Below are 5459 nucleotides of genomic sequence, written 5' to 3' on the forward strand. Positions count from 1 at the left end.
GAAGATAAGGCATGCTCATCATCATGGTAGTATGATAGCAAGTTTACCATATACAAGCTAGCAAAAAATTTCTACATTTTAAGGCCCGCAAGCTAGCAATTTTGAGATGTTCAAGAAAGCAACTCTTGCTTCTTAAAATATAAGTTTTTCTAGATGTGCAAGTTAACTTTTTGCTTCTTGAGATAGGCAAGATAGCATTCCTTGGTGATGTTCAATATAGCTAAGTTCTACATCATGCAAGCAAGTGAATTTTATAACATTTTAGAACATGCATAATCACCAAAGCATCATAAATTTTAATGATTTGCACAATTACAAATTTTGCATGATTGCATTTGTGTGTCTTGAGATTTGCAAGATAGCACTTCTTGGTGATGTTCAAGATAGCAATTTCTTCTCTTTTGAGAAGTGCAATTTTTGCTTTCTTCTTGAATTGTGCAAGCTAGCTATCTCCCCTTTAGTCATTGTCAAAAAGAAGGGAAAAACCCTTTATATCAATTTTTAAATCATGACAAAGGTTAGTATCAATCTCATTTGTGCATCATTATATTTTCAAATTAAAACATGCACATTTTCAAAACATATAAACTCATTATTATATGTATGATTCCAAATCATCATTTATATTATTTCAATCATTGTTTCACTCATCACTATAGCTTTTTTTTGGTAAGTAAAAGTAAATTGATTATGTGTAAAGTTTCTACAAATAGCTTTATCTATACAAGTCATAGACAAAGCCAAGTAACTCATAGAGTGCGAATGCGATAGTTATGACTACACATGCTGTAGACTATAACTACCTGTGGGTATATTATTTGGCATCATTCCCAAGATCTTTAGCTAATAGCAAAATTAAATTTGATAAAAATATCTTTTTCTATTCGGGTGAAGTGCTCGGTTTTGAGATCATGCTCCATACAGGATCTTGAGTCTCTAATAATCTCTTTCAAGAGCTGAGCATTGTTTGTGTGTTGACATTCAAAGATTCTATTACATCTCTCCTTCCACATCCACCAAATAGCACATCTGAAAGTAACCTTTGCCAGTTGTGTAAGTGGCCCTTTTCTTGAGAAACATTGCATAAGGTTTATATGACATGACCGATCGATAGAAATACTCCAACACTCCACCTTTGTCATATATTCCATATATCACATTAGATAGATATCATATTCATGGAATACGATTCACTTTCAAGATGCCTTGATGGTGAAATGGTAGACATGCGAGACTCAAAATCTCGTGCTAAAGAGCGTGGAGGTTCGAGTCCTCTTCAAGGCATAATATTAAGAATGCTCATTGAATGAGCAATTCAATAACAGATTTCAGATCTAATCAATATTGATATACCGAGTATCTTATCTGTTGATACGAAGTATTCCGGTAATCCCCACGATCCGAGTCCGAGCTGTTGGAATTGGAATAGGTCGTGAATATATGAATAGGACGAACCGGCCTCCGTGGATATCTTTGCTTCGGAACAAAACAATTAGAATTAGGCTCGGTCAACCGGAATATGTATTATCCATATGGGGGATCTTCCAATTGAGAAGATCCATCGACCTGAGACGAAGAGAAAGGTCTATCTATTTTCTTTAGTTATTCAGTTAAACCAATGATTCGTTATTGGAGCATATAGCAACAAGCATTTCATCGGACATGCGTATTTTTTATTTTCCGATGGATTTACATGGTTTCATTAATGGAAATTGTTTGATATAGTGAGTAATAGACTCTGGTTGTTCGCCGTTCAAGAATTCTTGTTTAGGCAGTTCATATCATCCATACATAGTGTTTTGATCTAAGATTTCAATTCTTCCATGTTTCAGTAGTAGCATATTGTTCCATGGAGCTAAGGTCCAAAATATGGAATAAAAAATGTTTCCACGACTCTACCACCCGGCCAATCCTGTTCCACTTAATCCCTTTTTCATGGCCACATATCTTTATGGCTAAGGAATGGGAAATCTTTCTCCTGTTACATGAATCAAATGTTTCATTTCATCCGGGAAAAGCCATCCCTTTCTCAACATTGTCTTTGTTATTTGATCCAATAGCGTTCCGTTAGATAGGAACAGATTTGATAAATACTGATAACTCTCGGATAGAGTATTAGAAAGGAAAGATCCATTAGATAATGGACTATTGCTTCTAAGCCATCTCTGGCGATGAATCAACAATTCGAAGTACCTTTCTTGCGTATTCTTGATGAACCAGCATTTATACATAGATGTAGAAGGTTTTGTTTGGGAAGTAATAAGCACCTTTGACATCTCTTCATCTGCAAAGAATTCTCGACGTGAAAACACAGAGACAAAGGGCTGATCTTTGAATAGGAAAAATAATGGATCCGCAGGGTCCCAAATGAATTGGCTTACTTGAAAAAAGCCTTGTTCTTTGGAAGATCTATCTCGTGTCTGGTACTGCATGGTTTCACTCTGCAAGAACTCCGAATCATTCTCTTGAAGCTCATCCTCTTCATGATACTCATCCTCTTCATGATAAAAGGTCCGCTTGCCCCGAGCCCGATAGAGAAAAGTGGGCTTTTCAATACAATCACATAGTTTGCCACAAGGGCGCCATATTCTAGGAGCCCAAACTATGTGATTGAATAAATCCTCCTTTATCTGTTGCAGGTCGACGACCTCTTCCTCTTCTTCAAACTCTGATTCGTATTTTTCATATAGAAATCTCTGATCAACGATAGAACAAGATCTGTATTGCATCATATCTAACTGTTCGGACCGAAGAAGTAATGTCACTCGATTATTATCAAACTGACTGCAATCTTTTTCTGTCCGTGAGGGTCCCACTAGAGCGCCTTCTACTTCTAATAGGCCATGAACTAGATCAGAATCATTCTCAACGAATCTATAAGAAGTGATCCAATTTTTTTCATCAGGTCCCGGTGAAGACCAAAGATCTTGAGCGACCGATCCGGCAGAACAACTCAAAAGATAAAGAAGTATCGTTAATTTCTTCATGCTCGTTCCAAGTTCGAAGTACCATTTGTACAAATAAGAATCCCCTTCTGATCTCTTCTTCATATAGATAGATATAGGATCTATGGGGCAATTACTTAGAAGTACATTTTGTGCAACAGCCCTTCCTATCTGATAGAAAAGGATCCCATGATCCTGAACCGATCTTACCTGGGATCGTAAATCCCAAGTTTGTCTATGAAGAGCTAATCTAATTGTATTAGTTTCTATAATTGATTTCTTCTGTGTAATACTAATTGATAGGGCCTCATTGATAAGTGCTACAAGATCTCGTACATTGGAACCCATGGTTATGGACCCCAATCCGTTAGTATGGAACATTTTCTTTTCCAAGTGAAATCCCCTAGTATATGAAAGAATGAAAAAGTGCTTTCGTTGTTGCGGAATAAGAAGCCTTCGTATCTTAATGCATGTATTTAATTTATTCGGAGCTATTAGAGCGGGATCCACTTTTTGGGGAATATGAGTCGAAGCAATAACAAGAATATTTCTAGTGGAACATCTTTCACAATCTCTGGAGAGATAGTTCTCTAATAGACCGAGGGATAAGTAATTCGACTCATTCATATACAGATCATGAATGTTTGGAATCCATATTATGCAAGGAGACATTGCTTTTGCTAATTCGAATTGAAAGGTGATATCAAATCGGTCTATTTTTGGCGTCATATACATAGTTAGCAGCTCCGTATCAAGGTCATCATCAATATCGTCACTATCATCAATATCGATATCGTCACTATCACTATCATCAAAATCGATATCATCAATAAAATAATCTTTAGGCTTATCATCCGGGAACTTGTTCAGAAATACCGTAATGAAAGGAACATAGGGGTTTGTCGCTAGGTATTTGACCAAATAGGATCGTCCAGTTCCTATAGAACCTATCACTAAAATACTCCTAGAAGGGGATAGGGCTAAGCGGAGCGAAAAGGGTTTTCCATGAGATGGGAAATGAAAACTATTAGCCCCACACGAGGTTTGTGAATAAGTAATTGTCTGATAATGAGCAAGGAATATCCGTCTTTCTGCTAAACAGGATCCATTGAACTCATAATTCATTATATACTTGTCAACTAAGTATCGTAAGTAAATTGATCCGGGCCTATATGATGTCAAGAAAAGGGCCACTTACACATTCGTCATTTATCCTTTATAATATCACATCATCACTATAGCTTATCATGCATAATATGTAAAACCATCTAACATGATATAAACATTTATTTATTTAATTTTTTTAAGCATTCATGATACACATCATACAAAAGCATATGAATCATTCCAAATCATAAATATTTCAAATCATCATGGTATTAATTTGTCACATTGCATCCTACCATGCATGATCGAAACTTCTCATTTGCATACATCAAAATAAATTCATGAATATCTCATGCATTCATATCATCACTTGAGGAATATTGAAAAGAAATAATTGGGTGATGAGATAAATATTTCATGAATACAAAGAATTGCATAAAAATCATATCATGAATACAAGGAATACAAGTCACAATCATTCAAGAGAAAAATCATCATTCATTTTCAATTCATTCAATTTGATAAATCAAGATCATGATTTTGATAAAACTCATTTCAAATTTAAATCATCAAAATCGTTTTTATGGCTCACAAAATTTATAACATAAATAGATTCATGATTTCATTGATAATATATTTTCTCCCTTTTTAAGTGTTTCATTTTAAGTGGTCGATTTCATGTTAGCATGACTTTTCATTTATGAAAACAAGCATCGATTTTTTTTTTTTAAAGCCACTATTATTATCATGAAAATTGATAATCCATAAATATCAAGAATCATCATACATAATTTCAAAAATATATACTCATTAATCATAACTTCAAATTAAACATGATTTCATATACTCAAAATCGAGAAATAACAATGGAAATCAACATGATACATATTATTACTTCTCAACCACATATAGCATGATTTCATAAGGTATTTTTGATCAAAATCATTTTGTTTATCATAAACATGCAATTTTCATGATTATTTTCAAAATTACTAGAATGATAAGCATGATTCCTAATTGTTTGTATTTTCATTATAAAATTATTAAACATGTAATTTTTAAGAAAATTAAATAATAAAAATAATGCTTTATGAAAAGCATCATGTAATTTCAAAGTAAATTAAAGGCATTTTGATTACCTCAGCGTCGAAAGGCGTAAAGGCATAGTTTACCACCTCGCCTTTGTTGATTTTCTCCTCGTCTTCGGAGGAGCTCGATTCATCCAAATTTTTGTTCTTCTTCTTGCGTTCAAAGCAAGTAGTTCCGTTCTTTTTACTTTTTAATTTTTGTTTCATTTGTAGTTTAAGTTCACCATCACTTGAGCTTATGCTCGAGTGGTCTTCAAATGTTCTATGTCCCAAATCCTTCCTGTTCTTTGGAAGGTGGTTCTCAAGTTCTTCACGTGCA

The 5459-nt window shown here is 34.3% G+C and overlaps 1 non-coding gene across 1 annotated transcript; it reads left to right on the forward strand.

Annotated features, from left to right (window-relative positions):
• The first annotated feature begins 1203 nt into the window (after window positions 1–1203).
• On the forward strand, window positions 1204–1284 carry TRNAL-CAA (transfer RNA leucine (anticodon CAA)). Its single transcript has one exon. It is a non-coding gene; the product is annotated as a tRNA-Leu (tRNA).
• The last annotated feature ends 4175 nt before the right edge of the window (window positions 1285–5459 follow it).

The sequence above is a fragment of the Musa acuminata genome, chromosome BXJ3-8 (genome assembly GCF_036884655.1).
Source record: "Musa acuminata AAA Group cultivar baxijiao chromosome BXJ3-8, Cavendish_Baxijiao_AAA, whole genome shotgun sequence".
NCBI classification, from domain to species: Eukaryota; Viridiplantae; Streptophyta; class Magnoliopsida; order Zingiberales; family Musaceae; genus Musa; species Musa acuminata.